Below are 22,130 nucleotides of genomic sequence, written 5' to 3'. Positions count from 1 at the left end.
AGCTTCACCAGGAGGGTGTTACACACAGACCCCATCCCTTCTCACAAACACACATGGAAACAAGGACTTTTGAGAGGCTAAAGGTAATCGTAAGGCATTTTCACAGAGGGCACCGCATTGCGAACATTAACAGGCAATATCATCGAGTTGAGCGCAGCACTGAGCAGAATTCCTCCACCCAAGAGACAGGAGGTGTAGCTGGACTATTGGAGGGGAGTAGAGTCCATCTCCGAGTCAGAGGTCACTGGAGTACCATAGTTAACTGGTCAGTGGTCGAGTGTTGGCGGTTGATTAGATTTGTTCTCAAATACTGAAGGCTGTATGCATCTAGTTTAGCCCCATAACTGGGGCGTTTTCTGACTACTGTGTAATTGCACTGTTAAGTACCTCTGGAAACCTTATGGAAAGATATCCCAGCCTGTTATTAAACCTCGGATTGACCTTTTTCAGCGGGACAGTTGACCAGCTCTTCGCCCGGTGACAGATTGAGGAGTCATGAGGATTTGCTATTTCATTGTCTGATCAGGCTCCGTGACAAGCTTTGGATATTGGCCTAAAGGCCAAATAAATAACTGTAGGAGCCGGGGGGTTGATTCTCAGCAGTTGTATCTGTATTTTTGTGCATTTTTTATAAAGCCCAGTTGGCGTGTTAGAAGTGGAAAGCTCGGGATGAAGCACACTGCATGTGTGTGTCCATCTCTCCACAGGAACACAGTAAGGTTAGCATCATAAGGATTCCAGAGCATGAGATACTGAACGGTATGAACACATATATGAAGCAAGGTATCCTTTTAAAATTCTGAGGGTTTCACGGTATTTCTTGCATTAATATGGTTTTTCATAGGTTGATAATATCTTATCCTATTGTCGGGAGAACATAGAATCCCAAAAGACTATATTTTGATCATGAGCTGAAGACTTTCCCTAAGTTTTGCCCACACAATTTTGCAATATAATAACAACTCTGATTGCATGAAACAGTTGGAGAATAAAAACAATTTGTATTGTGTAACATGATTCTCGTGCATTTCCGGTCTCTCTTCCTTCATCTTCCATCTGTCTTTTATGTTCTCGTTCTTGTGCAGTCGTTCGTTGCGGAGCGTGCGCCAGCTGTTAACAGACTTTCATTCCACCTGGCTAGCCAGCAGCTATAACGTGTACATTTTGAAAATGTCATTTCATATCACATTGAAATTATCCTTATCTTCAAAGATTTGCTTATTATTTAGACATTTTAATGCAATATTTAGTGTCACTTCAGCTTTCCAGTGGGACACGCTGCCATGCACTCACATGCTCTTAAAGCACAGGCAGCATGTTAACAAAGGAGCAAGGAGAAGCTCGGATTACAACACACACATATGGAGAAGGACTTCATTATCTGCTCAGATAGACGCGACTCAACTATACCATTACACAAACTAATAGTTGTTTGCTGCTATTCTAATGCTCTTAATGTCATATATTTATTTATTTAACCCTCCTGTTACCTTTAGGGTCAATTTGACCCCATTCAATGTTTAACGTCTGTGTTCTTTGGGGTCATTTTGACCCCAGGCTGTTTTTCACTGTGTCAAACATATAAGAAATATCAACTTTTTCATATATTTAAAGGGCTATTTAGGTAGTCAACAAACAAACATAAAGTACCTCACACTTAAACTTGGGAAACAATATTAATTCTAATAATTTTCTGGAGGTTGTAATTGCTGGGGTCAAATTGACCCCGAGGGTAAAATATGTTAGTAAATGTGAAGGTAACAGGAGGGTTAAACTTACAGACGACAAATTCCGAAAATTCAATAAAAAATAACAACTTTGTATGTACAACAGTGTCATCTTTTGAGGTCAACCTTTCTTGATGTACACTGTACATTTGACACGAATCATAATGTTGTGACCATTTCTCTCACGCTCCTCCCTGAAGGATCTCCTCTCAGTGTGAGTCTTTGACTTCCTCTGCCTAAAAGCCGTCTTGCTCTCCCTTTGCCAGCAGAAGCCGGATGTATCACGATGAACACCATTGTTCATCCTTTCCATGGATGTCATAGAGTGCGATGGCAAATAACAGGCCCTCTGAAGCAAATGAAATGAACTTGCTGCAATAGTCATAGTAACCATGCCAGTGTAAAGAGACAGGCGCCCCTTGAACTATTTCAAACTGGAAGCACAACATTTGAAGAAATCACATTTGGAGATATCACCAATCTGAAAACAATCGACATCAATGTTTTGTTATTGTCTTAAATGCTTCCTCATCACTCTGAAGCTTGAAGCAGTTTAAGTGGATTCATGTTCATGTCTGTGGTTCAAATGCGAAAAGTGTTTTCCCATTAATTACATAGACTGTTCGGTCAGCCTTCATCTAATTTGTCTCACCACAGTTCATATAAACCAACAATATTATTTATTGGATGGGCTGGCCGGCACGATGTGGATCCATGTTAGCAACCCACCCAACTGGTCTTGAAACACGGACCCCGTCTCTTTGTGTGTGTGTGTTTGAGCATTTTGCATTTGCTGCCGCGTACACTCGACTCCCCACAGCTTATGCTAAAGACATTTTGAGGCATGGGGAGATTTTGTGTGGAAAAAAAGACACATTTTGAAAAGCACTTTGGAAACCCAGGAAATACAAATATGGAAATTCAGTAACTTTGCTGTATGCTGTGAGCAAATGGGAATCCTTCACTAATCTTAATGACTGACAGGGGATTTGTGTACTCCAACGGGAGATTCCTTCACAACAGCCATTAGTGGGGAGATGGGATATGAGAGGGCTCTTCTCTGCCTTATGACAGAGTGCGTGGCTGCTTTTACTGCCTGGCTGGACACAGTAACACTGAGCGGAAACACATTTGGACTGAACAGGGTCACGGCGCCGTTTCACCGCTGGATGTAAGCCACCATGCAGGATGTTTGACCTCAGCTGTGGCGTTCATATCGTTCGTTGGTCTTACTGCATCTTATTGGTAAATGTGTTCACACAGGGTTTTTGGTTTCTTGATATCATGGTGTGTCAGATAAATAAGCATCCACCTATGTAGTGTTCATAAAACTCACGGTTCAGATCGGATCACGGATCAGATCACAAATTGCCAAAAATCATGCAAATGCCAAATCACTGATTGGCAGGTACAGATCCCTTTGATGTTTAATTATCGCAGCTGGTGCACAAAAAGGTTCCAACAATCATTCAATCTGCTCTGAATTGCATTAACTATTCCAAATGTTATCCTTTGACTTTGTGATCGTAATTTATTGTAATTTATGGTTTTTCATTATAAAAACACAGAATTGAAGGAATGATACGAACGTAAGAAATAAAAGATTGTGTAGTTATTTATTAAAACAAATCTTGTTTTAATGATCTGCTTAGAGGCATTGTGAACAAACATAATTCTTTTCTTCTATATATTTATTTCATTGTGAAAAGATCTCACTCAAACAACTATGTATTTAAGCTCTCACCAACACTACCTTTTTATGGGATTACATTTTACAATGTAATACTGTGCCATCAGTGTCTGATTTAATATAGAATATATAAAATATACAGTTTATAAATTAACTTAAATAACTAGTTTAAAGGATTTTTGAATGCATGCTCATTTTAAATAGATCAAAAATAAATCTCCCGTACCCCCAGGGATACACGCACCCTCATTTGAAAACCACTGGTTTACATCATCACGGATCGCCGACTAGAAAAGCATAAATGCCGATGTCCTGATCGCAATTTTATTGAACATTGGCAGATAACGATCGGCAGTAAAACTTTATCTCACACTGGAATGGTTAACGTTAAACTGCGTATTATTCCTCAGTTCACATGCGTTCTGAACCCCGAAGGGAGATCCGTACGCATCACTGGTCGACAGTGGTCCATTACACGCTCGGCCTATGGAATCGTTGGTGTGTGTGTGTGAGTGACTTGTTATATTGCAGAACTATTTAAATATCCACGATTGTTAATTGTATCCCTGTTTACCTGTCCCCTTTGCTCTACAAATGCTTGCATCTTTGCTTATCTGGACACATGTCACTACATTCATGGGAATGTGTTATTACCTTCGCATTGAAAATGCGGAAGGTTATTGTTTTGATCGCCGTGTATTTGTATGCATGCGTGTTATTCAAAAAGTATTAAACCGAATCGCATGACATTTGGTGGGATGATTGGTTATTATCCGGGGACCATTTTATTAGATTGTGGGATCGATCGGGTCAGAGGTCAAGGTCAAGGTCATGAAAAAGTCAAATCTTATTTTTACCATTTTTATCCAATTGGCATGCAACTAATGCCAAAATGTTCATAATTCAATGCCCAATCTTGTGATATGCGAAGGTATGCGCTCTACCGAGTGCCCGTTCTAGTTCTTACTGTTACTGTCTGGAAAAGTGGTACCTCCTTCTGTTTGTTTCTTTGCAATGTGAGCATGCTGTGGGCTGAGGAAACTGTAGTTCGTTTACGAGTGTCTCCAAGAGATATTGTTTAAATAACCATAAGAGAGTTCAATTTCTTAACAGGTGTCAAGAGCATCATGGTGAATGCATGCTGATTTTAATTACACAGAATAATTGGGCTAAGGTCATTCTAAGTGAATCTGTTTACGAGTGTGAGCCTCCAATAGACTGTGGCTGCATGCCTGTGTTGACATCGGTAGACTAATACCTGCAGAGTATTATCCTCAGTCAGAGTTGGATGCATGCTCGCTGTCAACAAGCTGTGGTACTCGTCAGACATGAAACCAATGGAATCATTTGTTTTCACAGAACCGCTCAGAGATTTTACATATGACCTTGTGCTTTCTCCTAAAGAAGACTGCACACTCACATGTGGTGGTTTGTGATGGCTTGAGTGAACATGGGTCGTTTTGAAAATTGAAACTTGAAAAGTATTTCATTTTTGTCGTTCAATGAGAATTGGTTTTTAGACCTGGGCAGTCTATAATATCAATGTCAAACTGTGTTACGATCTCAGACACTTAGGAAGTAGGACCCAATTGCACGACCCGGGAGACAGAGATAAAGTATTTGTAAGTACTTTATTTTTCGGTTCTGCAGTGAACAAAGTATGCTCACGTAGTGAGGGATCAAAAACTTTTCAAGAGCCCAACATAACCCGACCTGATCATGGCAAAAGACCAGACGAACTGACAAGGAACACTGGGAGACAGGGGAATTTAAGCACATGGTAACAAGACACAGGTGGGACCAATCAGGGCGGGCTGACACTGATGAGCATAGGAGACAGGTGTGATGACAGGTGAAAACAATCAGGAAGCCTGGAATGAGAGAAAGCGAACATAAATGACATGAACCTCTCTAGCATATCTGTCGGTGCACAACAGTACCTCTAGGGCCAACTCCTGATGGCCCAGGCTGATTGTAAAAGTCGTGGATAAGAGTCTTGTCCACGATAAATGAAGCAGCTATCCAGCTTCTAGCCTCAGGACCGTAACCCTTCCAGTCTACCAGGAATTGCTTGCCCTCCCCTATTACGGACCTCCAGTAGCTTACGGACCTTGTAGCGTCACCCCTTCAAAGAACTGGGGCGGTGGAGGGGCTTGGGCGGGAACAAGTGTGCTCTCACACCGGCTTGATTTTACTAACGTGAAACGTTGGGTGCACTCTCAAGGTCCTGGGAGTTGCAAGCGACCGACGCCGGGTTGATGACTCTGGACACTGGAAACGGACCCACAAATCTCGGAGCCAGTTTCTTTGAGGCGACATGGAGTGGTAAGTCTTTGGTAGAGAGCCAAACCTTTGGCCTGGACTGTAGGAGGGAGCGACCCGCGATGAACGTCCGCAACAGCCTTCATCCGAGCTGAACCCGGAGAAGAGACTGGCGAGCACCAGCCCAAACTCTGCGACAACGTCTGATCATGGCATGTGCCGATGGAACCATCACCTCTTCCTCGTTGTTAGGGAAAAGTGGAGGCTGGAAACCATTGACACAATGGAATGGAGAGAGACCTGTGGCCGCCGTCGGAAGGGTATTGTGGGCAACCTCGACCCATGTGAGGTGGTCACTCCAGGTGGTCTGGTTCGGAGGCGAGACAACGTGGCGTAGTCTCTAGTTCTTGGTTCAGACGCTCCGACTGTCCATTTGACTGAGGGTGATATCCTGATGACAGGCTGACGGTGGCACCTATGAGTCGACAAAACTCTTTCCAGAAGGCGGAAATGAATTGTGGACCCTGTCGGAAACAATGTCATTAGGGAATCCATGGATCCTGAATACGTGATTCATCATGACCTCTGCGGTGACTTTGGCAGAGGAAGCTTGGTCAATGGGATGAAGTGAGCCATCTTTGAAAATCGATCAACCACTGTTAGAACCGTAGTCTTGCCTCTGGATGAGGAAATCCTGTCACAAAATCCATCGAAATGTGTGACCAAGGACGATGGGGAATCGGCAGCGGCTGGAGCAAGCCCATCTTAACTTGAGATGAGGTCTTATTACACCCACACCGGACAAGCCGCTACATACTCGGCCACATTTTTCTTCATGGATGGCCACCAGAAACGTTGTTGAATCCTGAACATTGTTCTTGCTACTCCCGGATTCTAAAGGCGCACAGATGAGTGAGCCCAGTGGATGACCTTGGAGTGAAGAGCCTCAGGAACAAACAGCAGATTGTTGGGACACTCGCTAGGCGCTGGATTCATGACATTTGCCTCTTTAACGTCTGACTCCACTTGCCAGGAAAAGGCTCCGATCACCCGGTTAAGTGGAAGGATGGTCTGGGCTCTACCGCAAGTGGTTCGGGATCGTAAAGACGAGACAAAGCATCGGGTTTTGATTCTGAGACCCGGGACGAAAAGAGAGTGTGAAGTTGAATCTACTAAAGAAAAGTGTCCACCTGGCCTGACGGGAGTTGAAGCCTTTCTTATATATTCTAGATTCTTGTGATCTGTCCAGACTAAAAACGGTTGCTCTGCACCCTCTAGCCAGTGTCTCCATTCCTCGAGGGCAGCTTTTACAGCTAACAATTCCTTGTTTCCCACCTCATAATTCCGCTCTGCCGTTGTCAACTTCCGCGACAGGTAAGCACATGGATGCATCTTGTTGTCTTCTGCAGAACGTTGAGACAGTACTCCTCCAATTCCCTCATTGGAAGCATCCACCTCGACCATAAACTGGCGCTGGGGATCTGGAATGGTGAGTATGGGAGCTGAGGTGAATCTATCTCTGAGAAGTTTGAAAGCAAGATCCGCCTGGGGTCCACTTGAAGGAACCTTAGGAGAAGTCAGAACATGCAGAGGAGCAGCAACAGAACTGAAATTCCTAATAAACTTCCTATAGAAGTTAGCAAATCCTAGGAACTGCTGAACCTTTTTCCTGGAGTCTGGTGTGGGCCACTGGGATACTGCACTGACTTCGCAGGATCCATTTGGATATGATTAGGTGAGACTATGTATCCTAAGAAAGACACCTCTTCTGTGTGGAACTCGCACTTCTCTGCCTTGACATATAGCTGATTATCCAGTAGTTTCTGCAAAACTTGGCGGACATGGTTAACATGAGATTTAGCGTCTGGGGAGAAAATCAGTATGTCATCCAGATACACAAACACTGAAATATTCAAGAATTCCCAAAAACCTCATTCACAAAAGCTTGAAAACAGCCGGTGCATTGCACAGTCCAAAAGGCATTACCAAGTACTCATAGTGACCATTCTGAGTGTTGAATCCAGTCTTCCACTCATCCCTTGTTTTATTCTAACCAAGTGATATGCATTTCTTAAATCCAACTTGGTGAATATCTTGGCCGTTGAAGCAGTTCAAAAGCAGATGACATGAGTGGCAGAGGATAGCGGTTCTTCACCGTAATGTCATTTAGTGGACTGTAGTCTATGCAAGGTCTCAGAGACCCGTCTTTCTTTCCCACAAAGAATCCCGCTCCGGCTGGAGACGATGAAGGACGGATAATCCCTGATTTGAGTGAAGAGGAGATGTATTCATCCATTGCTGTTCTCTCAGGTCTCGAAATCGAGTAAAGTCTCCCCTTGGGAATGGGGCTCGGGTAAGAGATCAATGGGACAGTCAAAATCTCGGTGAGGTGGTAGCGACAAGGCTTTAGACTTGTTAAACGCTTCTTTAAATCATGGTAACAGGAAGGTACCTTGTGTAGATCAGGATAGTCAGGGTGATCTATAATGATCCTACTAGAGTCTGTTGGTGCATTAACAGGTTGCGAAGTTTACACCTGCCCTTACAATCCTCTCCCCATTCCTTAACTTTCCTGAAGGCCAGTCTATGTGAGGATTGTGGATCTTCAGCCAAGGAAACCCCAAAATAATCGGGTGCTGAGTCGACTCAAATATGAAATTGCATGCTCTCGGTATGGTCCTTATTTATAGTAATCCGTATGGGCTCAGTGCAATGGGTAACTGTGAACAACAAGCGGCCGTCTAAGGCACTGGCACTAACAGGATGAGATAGCGGGACAGTTTTTATTTTTAGCTGTTTGACTAGGCCCCAGTCTATAAGGCTTTCGTCAGCCCCTGAGTCTATTAACACACCCTGGTCAATGGTCTGATTGTTAATACAAATGTCTACCTGAGTAACAGGTCGAGGAGGAAGTCTGCGAAACTTGTTCACCAGCGCCCTCCTTTTGACTGGTGAGCACGATCCTTTCCCGGGCATGAAGCGAGTTGATGACCCGCTGGCCGCAGTAGAAACAGCAACCCTCCGTGAGCGGCGCTGCCTCTCCTCCAGAGAAAGCCTGGTTCTTCCAAGCTGCATGGGTTCACCGGAGTCATTCGGAAGTGTAGTCCTCTGATGGTCCGGTAACATGAGCTGGAAATCCTCCGCTGGCGGCGCGACCCGAGGCGAATTCTGGAAGCTGGGAATAACATCTCGGTTGCGTCGGCCCTCTCTCTTTCAAGGCCACGGTTATCGATCCGGATGGCCACAGCGATGAGGGATTCCAGATCCCGGGTGTCTCCAGTGGAGCCAGCTGGTCCTTTATCGGTTCCGAAAGTCCTGTCATGAAGGCGTCACGAAGAGCCGGAACATTCCATCCGCTGTCCGCTGCTGCTGTACGAAACTCGATGGCATAATCAACCACCTGACGGTTGAGCTGACGTATTTGAAACAGTCTTCTGCTGGCCTCCGTAGCAGGCGATGAGTGGTCAAAATCGCCTCATAGTCTCTATGAAATCGGCCAATGAGTAACATAGTTCGGTGTCTCTAGACCATTCTGCAGTAGCCCAGGCTGCAGCTCTTCCCGTTAAATGAGACACAATAAACGCCACTTTACCGTGCTCAGATAAAAAAGCTGCTGGGTTGTGTTGAAAATGCAGATCACACTGTACCAGAAAGGCTCTGCAATTCGAAGAGTCTCGGAAAATCTCTCCGGAAGAGCCAGCAAACGGGAGGAAACAGCCTGACCTGGGTCGTCAGCTGGAGTATTGACAGGCAAATTCTCAGCTGTGGATGACGTCACCGGAGGAGCAGTCTGTTGATGAGTGAAAAAATTATTCATTTGGGCAACCAGTTGTTGCATCTGTGTAGATATTTCTTCCTGAACCCCGGCCTGGCGTCCTCTCAGCTCTTGTATTTCCCGGCTGACTTTGTCCAGTTTTTCCTCGTGATGAAAAATCGTCACGCCCTGTACCGACAGAGAAGCGTTCTTGGGTCGGCTGGGTCCATAATGTGGTCAGTTCGTTCTGTTACGATCTCAGACACTTAGGAAGTAGGACCCAATTGCACGACCCGGGAGACAGAGATAAAGTATTTGTAAGTACTTTATTTTTCGGTTCTGCAGTGAACAAAATGAAAGCGCTCACGTAGTGAGGATCAAAACTTTTCAAGAGCCCAACATAACCCGACCTGATCATGGCAAAAGACCAGACGAACTGACAAGGAACACTGGGAGACAGGGGAATTTAAGCACATGGTAACAAGACACAGGTGGGACCAATCAGGGGCGGGGCTGACACTGATGAGCATAGGAGACAGGTGTGATGACAGGTGAAAACAATCAGGAAGCCTGGAATGAGAGAAAGCGAACATAAATGACATGAACCTCTCTAGCATATCTGTCGGTGCACAACAAACTGTTACGTCAGAGTTTTTCATGCAGACTGATTCTCAATTTTCCTGTGACATCATAGTTTGATTATTGCTAGAAGTTTGTGTCACTCAGAGAACTATTTAATCCAGGTGAGGCTTCAGACTGTGTCTAAACGCCATAATAAAATCTAGATGACAAACCAGAATTGAGTTGCAAAAAACTCCTAAGACATTTCCTATGTGGAGTCTACATACCTGCAAACTTGTCAGCGGTAAGAAGTCTACGTTAGGGGGTTCAGGTTAGCTTGAATGTCAGCCCGCTACATCTACTGCTGTCATGCTGCACGGTGTATCGACACTAACAAAGTACCCGTACGTTAAAAACGATATGATTTTGCATATTTTTAGCATCAATACTTCACAAAGAGAAGAGCGCGTGATCAGAGCGCAGCGCTGCTCCGCTCCGTGTCACGCTGTCTGCACGCAATGCGCTGCGCAGCGCTCACAGCGAGTGGCGTCAAGTGGCGGAGCTTTTGAGACCGTCTTCGACTTTAAAAATGTTTTTTTATTTTATTACTACTGTAGATAAATATACCAGTATCGTATTCATGGTATATCGTATTTATGGTATTCTGGTATCATGATATTTATGGCAGGTATAGAAGTTATAATTTTAGGATCATGACAACCAGGTAGAGGAAGGAACAGACTCATGGAACAGAATCATGGAACAGACTCAAAGCTCAGCAGAGCACACGAGTCAAATAAAAGGAAGTTGGTTCATGATTGTTTTTAACTATATTACATATGACAATGTAAAGTTATTACTATTATTCAGAGGACCTTTTTTCTTACAATTTTTGTTTGTATTATTTAGATGTGCGGTCAGAACAATCAAAAGACCGTAGTGTCAGGCTGAGATTCCGATCAGGACTCAAAATGCTGAGGCGTCAGTGAGCAGAGTTTAATAATCAAAACAAAAACTCTCCTAAGAGGTGGAGGCTAAATAATGTACTAAGAAACAAAAAGCTGGATTATGAAAACTACAACAAAAATCGCTCTTTCGAGATTGGTAATCAGTTTCCAAAAAGGCTCGGCGGCTATGAACGTGGCCTTGGTGAACGACCATGAGACGAAACACTTTGGCACAGGACAGAGGGAAGACGCAGACTATAAGCACATGAGGGTAATGGGGAACAGGTGGAAACAATCAGGGATCAGGGGAGACAATCAGACCGGTGACACATGAGGAAGGGCAAGTGACCTGAAACAAGAGGAGAGTTAGACTTCAAAATAAAACAGGAAGTTACGAGACAAAAACCCAAGACAAGACAAGCTTCACCACGGTGTGACAGTACCCCCTAAGGGCCGACTCCTGACGGCCCAGGCAGTTCAGGATGGTCCTTCACAAAGTCTTCTATGAGGGACCGATCCAGTATAAACCGGGATGGGAACCATTGACGCTCCTCCGGGCCGTACCCCTGCCAGTCCACCAGGTACTGCTTGCCCCGACCACGGTTGTGCACAGCTAATAACTTCTTGACCTTGTAGACAGGACCCCCGTCTATCACTTCAGGAGGAGGAGGGGGCGGGAGGGGCGGGACCATGGAGCTCTCCCTGACCGGCTTGACCTGACTGACATGGAATGTCGGGTGGACACGAAGAGGCCGGGGCAGACGAAGGCGAACCGCTGCAGGCCCGATAATCTTGGTGATGGGGAATGGCCCCACGAAGCGCGGTGCCAGTTTCTTCGAGAGGCCTTTGAGGTTGAGGTTCTTGGCTGAGAGCCACACTCTCTGGCCCGGCTGGTACACAGGGGCGGGTCGTCTTCTCCGGTCCGCGGCCCTTTTGACCCGGTCTCCTTGGCGGATGAGGAGCTGCCGGGCGGCCGCCCAGATACGTCGGCAACGGCGGACCATGGCGTGGGCGGAGGGCACAGACACTTCCGGTTCCTGGTCCGCGAAGACAGGAGGCTCGTAACCATACACACATTTGAAGGGTGAGAAACCTGTGGCCGAGGTGGGCAGGGAATTATGGGCATACTCGACCCAGACCAGGTGCCGGCTCCAGGTTGAGGGGTTCTGGGACACCAGACAGCGGAGACCGGTCTCCAGCTGCTGGTTGAGGCGTTCGGCCTGGCCGTTGGCCTCCGGGTGATAGCCTGACGTGAGACTCGCCGTGGCTCCGATAAGCCGACAAAACTCCTTCCAGAAGCATGACACGAACTGGGGCCCCCGGTCGGAAACGATGTCCTTAGGGAAACCGTGGACTCTGAAGACATGGTTAATCATAATCTCAGCTGTCTCTTTGGCTGACGGCAGTTTGGGCAAGGCTATGAATCTCGTCATGTTAGAAAACCTGTCCACCACGGTAAGAACCGTGGTGTTACCTTCGGAGACCGGGAGGCCCGTGACAAAGTCCATGGAGATGTTAGCCCATGGTCTGGAGGGAATGGGGAGCGGTTGTAGAAGTCCCATACGCGGCCCAGAGGACGTCTTATTCCTGGCACAGACCGAACAAGCCTCGACGTACTCCTGGACCTCCCGTTCCATGGACCGCCACCAGAACCTCCGAGAGATGGCAAACATGGTCCGCCGAACCCCCGGATGACAGGAAAGCAGCGAGGTGTGAGCCCAGTGGATCACCTGTGGGCGCAGCTCAGCCGGGACAAACAACCGATTCTCAGGGCACCCACTAGGTGGCGGACTCTCACCGTTTGCCTGCTTGACCTGCTTCTCTATTTGCCAAGTCACCGCTCCAACCACACAGGTTTGTGGAAGGATTGGCTCTGGTTCCTTTGTAACAGGCTCGGGGTCGTAGAGACGTGACAAGGCATCGGGCTTGACGTTCTGGGACCCCGGCCTGTATGAGAGGGCGAAAGAGAAGCGGTTAAAAAAGAGCCTGGCGAAAATTCAGTCTCTTGGCTTTACGTATATATTCCAGGTTCCTATGGTCGGTCCAGACGATAAACGGGTGTTCAGCTCCCTCAAGCCAGTGCCTCCATTCTTCCAAGGCCAGCTTGACCGCCAACAGCTCCCGGTTGCCGACATCATAGTTCCGCTCCGCCCGCGACAGACGCTGCGACAAGAAGGCGCAGGGATGCATCTTACCGTCCTGTTAAGACCGCTGGGACAGGACCGCTCCAATCCCCTCGTTGGAGGCGTCGACCTCGACCACAAACTGCCGCTGGGGATCAGGCATCGTGAGGATGGGAGCCGTGGTGAAGCGGGTCTTGAGGTGCTGAAAGGCTGCCTCTGCCTCCGGGGACCAGAGGAAGTGCACCTTCGTGGAGGTGAGTGCATGGAGCGGAGCTGCTATTGCGCTGAAGCCTCTGATAAACCACCTATAAAAGTTAGCAAAACCGAGGAACTGCTGGACCTTTTTGCGGCTATCAGGTGTGGGCCATTCGGCCACAGCGCGCACTTTAGCTGGATCCATCTGCACCCTTCCAGGAGCTACAATGAAGCCCAGGAAGGAGATGGTGTCGGCATGAAACTCACTCTTTTCTGCCTTCACATAGAGTCTGTTTTCTAACAATCGTTGGAGAACCTGGGACACATGCTTTCTGTGAGTATCTAGATCTGGTGAGTAAATGAGAATGTCATCCAGGTAAACGTACACAAACTGGTCTAAGAAATCCCGGAGTACATCATTGATCATAGCCTGGAATACGGCTGGGGCATTGGTGAGTGCGAAAGGCATCACTAAGTACTCGTAGTGGCCGCTAGGAGTATTAAATCCTGTCTTCCATTCATCTCCCTCTCTGATCCTGACTAAATGATAAGCATTGCGTAAATCTAACTTGGTAAATACCTTAGCCTGTTGCAGTTGGTCGAAAACTGATGTCATGAGAGGTAGGGGGTAACGATTCTTAATGGTGATGGCATTGAGGGGGCTGTAATCGATGCAGGGTCTAAGGGAGCCGTCCTTCTTCCCTACAAAAAAAAATCCGGCCCCCGCTGCTGATGACGAAGGACAAGTAAGCCCCGTCCTTAGTGATGACTCTATGTACTCTTTCATGGCTGCCTTCTCCGGCCCGGAGATAGAGTACAACCGGCCCTTGGGAATGGGGGAGCCCGAAACCAGGTCTATGGCGCAATCATAAGGCCGGTGTGGGGGAAGTGACATGGCCTTGGTCTTGTTAAAAGCCTATCGGAGGTGGTGGTAGCAGGGAGGTACGGCGCTTAGGTCGGACGTCTCAGTCTGTGGCAGAGGTGACGGAAAGGTGATTAATGGAAGGCATGTTAATCCCCTGGATAGAAACAGGTTTGCAGTGGTCCGCACAATCCTGCCCCCACCCCATGATTGTCCCCGTCTTCCAGTTTACGTGGGGGTTGTGCTGACATAACCAAGGATTCCCCAGGACTAGAGTCTGAGAGGGTGATTCAAATAAATATAGGTTCAGGAGTTCCCTATGCTCCTGGATCTGCAGTTCCAGTAGTCCTGTAGTGTGAGTGATCCTGAATAGTTCTTTGCCGTTGAGGGTCCTGACCTTGATGGGGCTGACCAGGGGTTCCGATTTTAACCCCAAAGTCTCCGCCAAACCCCAGTCAATTAGGTTCACATCGGCCCTGGAGTCTATGAGTGCCTTAAAGTCAATAGTGGTGGCATGGTGCGTTACCTTAACTGGCGTCAGGCTGCGCCGAGCGAGGTCTGTGGCTTGACTCACCTCCTGGGGTCTTTTGGCCGGACAGGCGGCGACGAGGTGGTTAGTCTTGCCGCAGTAAATGCAGCTGCCCTCCTGCTGGCGTCGTCGTCGCTCCTCCGGTGTCAGCCGCATCCTGCCAATCTGCATGGGCTCCTCTTCTCCAGCGGTGGAGGAGGGAAGGCAGTGCTCAGGCGGCGAATAACGGGGAACCTGCCCGCCCAAGGCAGGGGAACGTAGATACCTCTCCGTCGTCGACCCGCTGCTCTGTGGTTGCCGGAGCTCACGAACCCGGTTGTCTGTCCGGATGGCAAGCGAGATGAGTGAATCCAGGTCTGCAGGCAGATCCACTGGCAGCAGCAGCTCCTGGATGCGAGTCGCCAGCCCCTTCAGGAATATGTCATACAGGGCTGTGTTGTCCCACCCACTCTCCACCGCCAGGGTGCGAAAGCGGATGGCGTAGTCACACACAGAGTCCCTGCCCTGTGTCAGCCTGCTCAGCTCCCTGGCCTTTTCCCTGTCTGAAGACACTGGGTCAAAAATCCGCATGAGGGCAGTTCTAAAGTCTGTGAAAGAAAAGCAAAGCGGAGAGCCACACGCCCACTCAGCGGTGGCCCAAGCTCTGGCTCTCCCTGCCAGGTGGGAAATCATGAAGGCTATTTTCGACCTATCTGTGGTGAAGGCCTGCGGCAGCTGTTCAAAATGTATCGAACAGTCAACAAGAAAAGCCCTGCATTGTCCTGGTTCCCCAGAGAAACGCTCCGGGGAGGCCAACTTGATTCCCACCCCGGTCATGGGAGTGCCCTGGGTCGGAGCCACGGCAGCTGCTGGAGCCTCCCGCGCCGCGGGTGGCTGGGCTGGCTGCTGCAGGAGGTCCCCCAGCTCCCTCACCTGGGACACGAGCTGACCCAGCTGAGCCGCCATCGCCGCCTGAAACTCCTCCTGACGGGAGACGCGGGCTTCCTGAGCGTGTAGCATGTCCGCCCACTGGCCAGCCTCTGCTGAGTCCATACTGGCCAAAGTGTACTGTCAGGCCGAGATTCCGATCAGGACTCAAAATGCTGAGGCGTCAGTGAGCAGAGTTTAATAATCAAAACAAAAACTCTCCTAAGAGGTGGAGGCTAAATAATGTACTAAGAAACAAAAAGCTGGATTATGAAAACTACAACAAAAATCGCTCTTTCGAGATTGGTAATCAGTTTCCAAAAAGGATCGGCGACTATGAACGTGGCTTTGGTGAACGACCATGAGACGAAACACTTTGGCACAGGACAGAGGGAAGACGCAGACTATAAGCACATGAGGGTAATGGGGAACAGGTGGAAACAATCAGGGATCAGGGGAGACAATCAGACCGGTGACACATGAGGAAGGGCAAGTGACCTGAAACGAGAGGAGAGTTAGACTTCAAAATAAAACAGGAAGTTACGAGACAAACACACAAGACAAGCTTCACCACGGTGTGACACGTAGTTATAAAAGCTTTGAGGTGTCACCAAACAACGTGGATGTGGTGTGGCAAACAAAAAAGAGTCCCCCTCCCCCCCCCCCCCGTTACTAATCCTGATGTTTTTGGAATCAATGTTGTGTTAATTCCTGTTTTAGACCTTGTACACAGAAGATACCCAGATAAAATACAGTATGACTGGAATTAAAAAAATGTTTAAAGACCAAACTCAAGTACATTTTTGATGAATTGATTTTCTTATTACAGGATCTCCCAGGTTTTGGCCCCGGACAAATTTCTTCTGGTAGTGCAGCTCACAGGATTTGTAACAGAACATCCAATGAGCTGCATCTCAAATGTGCAGTGTCTGCTGCATCGGCTCTCCCTCAGACTGAACTGAAGGAACTGATCAAGGGAGGCGAATCTGTCGTCGGCTAATTAGCTGTCGTGACTGGTTGTTATCATCTGAAGGTCAAACCAATGAGGTCCAACAATAACCACCAATAACACATATTGGCACATGTAATGATCTTGGGCACTTTGATATGCTTATAGGCAGCATATAACTTACTCAATGTAGAACCTAATTTTCTGCGGTATAACACCTGAAAACCATTGACGATAGATATGACCCTCACATCCATGCATGTCCACTGGGAATGACATTAGTCCAAGCCACTTAGCTAAGACTATCACATATTGAGAATCCTAACATGTATAACAGAGCAGACATAAAGTATGAATAAATGCATTACCTCACTCTAATGACTCACACGCATGTTTTTAAGTGCCTAGATTAATGGCGACAGTCTTCCTTCTCTATGGATTTGTCTCGAGAGAGTCTAACCCTGAGGAATAGAGTAGTCAACTCTCTGGAGGTTATCCTTTTCCCAGTGTCTATTTTTACAGTCCAGTCTCTGATTGGCCAACAATGTGTGTGTGTGTGTGTGTGTGTGTGTAAGCTCGTGTTGTGTCATAAGTTGCCTCTGTGCCATCTGTCGCCCCTCAGAGGAGCCGTTGTCAAGACAGCCCACACCTAGCCAGTCTGTCTCCGAGAATGCAAAACACAACCTTGGGCTTTCCTTGCTCTTTTGGAGTGACAGCTATATCGGGATCATGAAAGGAATACAGGATACACATTCCCATTTGTGTTTTTAATGAAGTCACAACAAGGTCCTTTTGCTTATGTTTTCTGTCAAGCTAACAGTACGTGGTATGATCAAGTACATTGAATCTCAATGGTAAACCATCTCTTGCTCATGCATTGAATATGCGCCAGTTAACAGATTACATGCAAACAGTAAACATGAACATATTTGCTTAGCAGGTGTAATAACAGGTTGTCATTGAGTCATTGCTCAACGTGAGTCATTGCTTGTGAAGTCAGAGTATGAATTTGTTGTCCCACGGAAAGTGCAAATGATTCACTTTTGTGTTACAGACTGGCTGACTGAAAAAAACAGAACACTAAAGAGCACAGTTCTTCAGGTTCACTGACAACTACTTACATGAGCCGCCCTCTTGCCTAATCCTCCTTAAGTTCAGCACATAAGACGTTTAAACCAAGCGGCGACCTCCGAGGCTGACAACTGAAGCTGAAGGGCCAAAATCGGCTCATCAGGATCTGTAATGTCTGTGAAATTTCCTCCAGCTAAATCTTGGAATACCGGATTGCACAGGGACTGTTTTGTATTCACCTATCTGACTGAACAGAGGACTGGCAAGAAGAAGGAGAGGTGTGCACACATTGAAGGAGCTGCAGGCTGCAGCCTAGCACCAGCTTTTAGAACCAAAGCGGTTTCCTTTGGGTGCTATGGTTTCCCTCTCCATGATCCAAAGACCGTGCGTCTCATTCTATGTGCATCTCACTGTGTTTCTTTGATGGACTCACACCTATTCATGATGTTGAATTGCCTTATTGTCAAGGCATGTTGGGAAAGACTTAGTATCTTACTACATTGCCACTTGTAAAAAAAGTAGCCACATTGAGCTTTACTGTACACAACAATACTTATCATTCTTTAAAGGTGTTTGGTATTCACAGCTGCACTCCATAAATGTCAATCTGAAAAGAGCAGCTTCATTATTGATACGCTCCGCAGGTCCCGACAGAACCACCACAGGTTCATTACCTTCGCATTGAAAATACGGAAGGTTATGTTTTGATCGCCGCGTATTTATTTGTATGCGTGTTATTCGCCTAACTCAAAAAGTATTAAACCGAATCGCATGACATTTGGTGGGATGATTGGTTATTATCCGGGGACCATTTGATTAGATTTTGGGATCGATCGGGTGAAAGGTCAAAGGTCAAGGTCATGAAAAAGTTCAAAATCTTCTTGAATCGCATGGAATTTGGTGGGATGATTGGTTATTATCCGGGGACCATTTGATTAGATTTTGGGATCAATCGGGTCAAAGGTCAAGGTCATGGAAAGGTCAACATTTTCTTTTTACCATAGCACGGTCAATTTGTATCCAATTGGCATGCAACTAATGCCAAAATGTTCATAATGCAATGCCCAATCTTGTGATATGCGAAGGTATGCGCTCTACCGAGTGCCCATTCTAGTTTAAAAAGCTTCACTAGTGTTACCATCCTCATCAAGCTCATCGTGAGCATCTCTAATGAGTCAGAAACGGGAAGCATGATGGAAGAACACGGTGTCACTCGGCAAATGGCTCGCTGTTAAGGCGTAGCACAATTACATGTGGCACAGATTAATAAGAGAGGACCCAACATGCAGGGAAATCATTCCCTCACCATTTACAGAAAAGAACAACCTTTTTTATTGCATGTTTCCAGGGAAAGGGGTGAGAATTTTTAGCATAACCCTGAGCACAAAGGCAACATGCTGTTGAAGCGATAAATGCAGCAAGGCCAATTATAGAGATTTAAATTCTGACCATTATTTAGTGTCTCAGAGCTATTGGTTTTTTTCAAGCTATGTATGCAATGCACTACTAGTTGTGACATATTTACTTGTATGTGGTAAGTCCTGTTCCCTCAGTACAGAATATTGAAGGCCCACAACCGCCTGGCTCCCTCTTACCTCTCTTTCAAGTCACCAAGTGACCTTTCCACGTGTGTTACTTTCTAGTCAACACAATTGTATAAATATATTTTCTTTCAATTTATTGTCTTCTTACTTTATATGTTATTCTGCAGCATGCAAGTGTCTTTGACAGCTTTGAAAAACGCAATATAAGTCAGATGTATTATTTGTATTGTTGTTTTATTGGTATTAGAAGTTGTGTTAGCATGGGTTTCCTCTGGGTGCTCCGTTTCCATCCCCAAAGACATGCACATGAGTTATATTAGGATCCTTCTTGACCAAGGTGATGTCCATTAGAACGGTAGTCGGTCCCCCCCAGGCACTGCGTTGGAGTTACCCAGCGCTTCTAGATAGTTAGGATGCATCACATTCAGAGGACACATTATTCCATGGGGACTTATAAAGTGGAACTAAATTTAAATAGAATAAAACAAATTAGCTTCTTAGAAAAGCATAGATGACTGTTGTGTCACGATCAAAGGGTTTTATTCTGATATGGTCATCAGGGAAATGCACTGCAAGTAAGAAAGATTAATTACACATTGGCAGTTGTCTGCGTGTCACGCGATAGTGTTACGTCTGCACAGAGCCGCACACACAAACACACATCATGTCGTCAATGTTCAAATTCTAAAGCGTGAGAAAATATAAAGCTTGCAATTTATCACAACTGCAAGTCTAAAGGAAGTTGTGGAGGAACAACTTAAAAACACTTAACCTAACTAACCTAATCAGAATTCTCGAATGAATTGCAGAGCAGGCTGGTCACCCTAATCCTGCTTATAATGGAGCAATAGCTAAGGTTCACAGAGGTATTGACTTTCATTTTAATCAGTGAGTGTTGGGCAAAGGTGGATTTAATGCTATCATGGTGTGTTCAGGTGAAAATAAAAGGTGGATTGTAATGCTATCATGTTCAAATGTAATGCAGAGTAAATATTTTGCTCTGTCAGTTTATATTTATAAAACCACTAATGCCAATATTTTCTTTAATCAAAGTGATTACAATACATTCAAATACAATCATTTCATTCATATTAATTTAAATTGTGCTCCTTTGTGAAAATTGAACTACAGCATCTCTAGTTAGACGGATTTATTTGCAGGAAGCTGGTTACTTTCAAAGTTTAGTTATTATTTTGTTGTTGAAATTACTGTTGATTAAAATAGTAGAGTCAATACACAGCTGGGGCTGTTGTTTTTTTACAATGCTAACAGAAAAGCCTTATATATATATATAATTTATATAAGTTTGCCTTTTACTTATTGATCAAATGTGTATGATTTTGAGCACCGAGGAAAGTATAAATGTTCACCACCTTAAGATAAATGTGGAATTTCATCTGAGGTGAGTTTTTTTTGGTTCTGCAAAGGAAGTTCTCGACAGTAATTTCCGACTGCAGTTAAAGGTATGATTCATGACCTGTCTGCTTGACGGGTCTCTGATAACACCAGCCTAATCACTGCTGCTTCATGTTCTGTTTTAAATCAGAAACGTTGTGAAGGATTCAGCAAAGAGATGCACAGATAGAGGCTTGGACACGACTTGCTCACACAGTGTTGTGATTTGGAGTGTTTCCTTTTTTGTTTTGAAGTCCCTGTCTCGTTTCCTGTTTCCCTGCGCTTCCTTCCCTGTGCTTGTCTGTTTCGGTCCTGATTGTTCCCAGCCACGCCCTGATTGTTTCCACCTGTGTCTCCACCTGTGTCTCGTTTCCCCAGTGTATTTAGCCTGTGTCCTTCTGCTTGTGCTGGGTCTGTTCGTTTTGTTCCTGTCCGGTTCTTGTCCCTGTTCCTGCTAGATCTTTTATAATAAATCCTGTGTTTTCTGAGAACTCTGCCTGCTGCGTTTGGGTCCAAACCTTGCACCACCTAACACACAGTCTATTATAGATATTTTTGGGACATAATTCGAGGACAGAAAAAGACGACCTGAGGCATCACCGTCTTGGCTATTGTGGCGGATGACCCTTGTTCACTCACTTGCAGACTAAATGTACTGCCATTTGATACTTGGAAGGTGTTAATATCAGACTGCTAGTCTGGGAGGCGGGACATCAGTCTGTGACTGACTGCTGTTGGGTGACATCCAAATGCTCAGCACCAGCCAACCGTGATGGCAGCCAGCCAGCGAGGGAGAGGAAATGGTCGTGGTAAACATTTTCCAGCATTTCTCTGGTCATAGGAGAAGTTTGGGCTTCGGGTTTCTCCACTCGCGATCGACGCGCTCACACAAATCATCCGTCTCAGCACTGTGACCTTGACCGAGGCACGCTCAAGCCAGCTTTTTATTTTCATCCGTGCTTTAATCTAATTACTGTGTTGCCTGCCGTCATCTCTAATGGGTCTGCGTCGTCTCCCTCATTCACAGGGGGGATGTGAAGAGGCTTCCCAAGAAGTGGCTGCACACACTGTGTCATCCTACACCCCATAATGAGTCCTCAAGTGCTGCTCTACCTCTTTGCCCTGCCCTTGGCTCTGTCTGGCTGTATCTGAGATGGTGCATTCCCTCTTATTGATCCTCTTCCTGGTGGAGTCACAGGCAGGCCTTTCTGGCTCGTCCCAGCTTGTCTGCCTTCTGAATGGACACACAGAGAGAGCTGTGTGCATGTGCCAGGCGTGGGGGCTCTGTGTCCTCCTGTCGTCCTATAGGCGGCTTCGGGCTGAGTGGTCTTTGTGGCCCCCCCCATCCAGCCCCCACTGTCCCTTTTTTGCCTCCTTTGTTGTTACAGGAATTATTAGGGATGCATGCAATTATGCCCAGATAGCACAACACGAATGTAATATATTCTGCGAAATCTTAAAAACGCTTTCTTACAAGTAACAGGAAGGTGGCCGCTTTGTGGGCTTTTCTATGGGATTGTGTCGTGACTATAGCGCTAACAGGGAAGCCACTGGAGAAAGACTGTTGTGATTAATCTGGAAGAGCAAGTGTTATTTTTGCGACAACACGCGGTGA

The 22,130-nt window shown here is 46.2% G+C and overlaps 1 protein-coding gene across 17 annotated transcripts in view; it reads left to right on the top strand.

Annotated features, from left to right (window-relative positions):
- The window catches only part of ncam1b (neural cell adhesion molecule 1b), an 81,337-nt gene that overhangs the window by 10,094 nt on the left and 49,113 nt on the right, over positions 1-22,130 (top strand). The window lies entirely within an intron of this gene.

Source organism: Pseudoliparis swirei, chromosome 20, assembly GCF_029220125.1.
Source record: "Pseudoliparis swirei isolate HS2019 ecotype Mariana Trench chromosome 20, NWPU_hadal_v1, whole genome shotgun sequence".
Lineage (NCBI taxonomy): Eukaryota > Metazoa > Chordata > Actinopteri > Perciformes > Liparidae > Pseudoliparis > Pseudoliparis swirei.
Note: the sequence above shows the minus strand (reverse complement) of the source record. Positions and strands in the feature narration are given on the sequence as shown.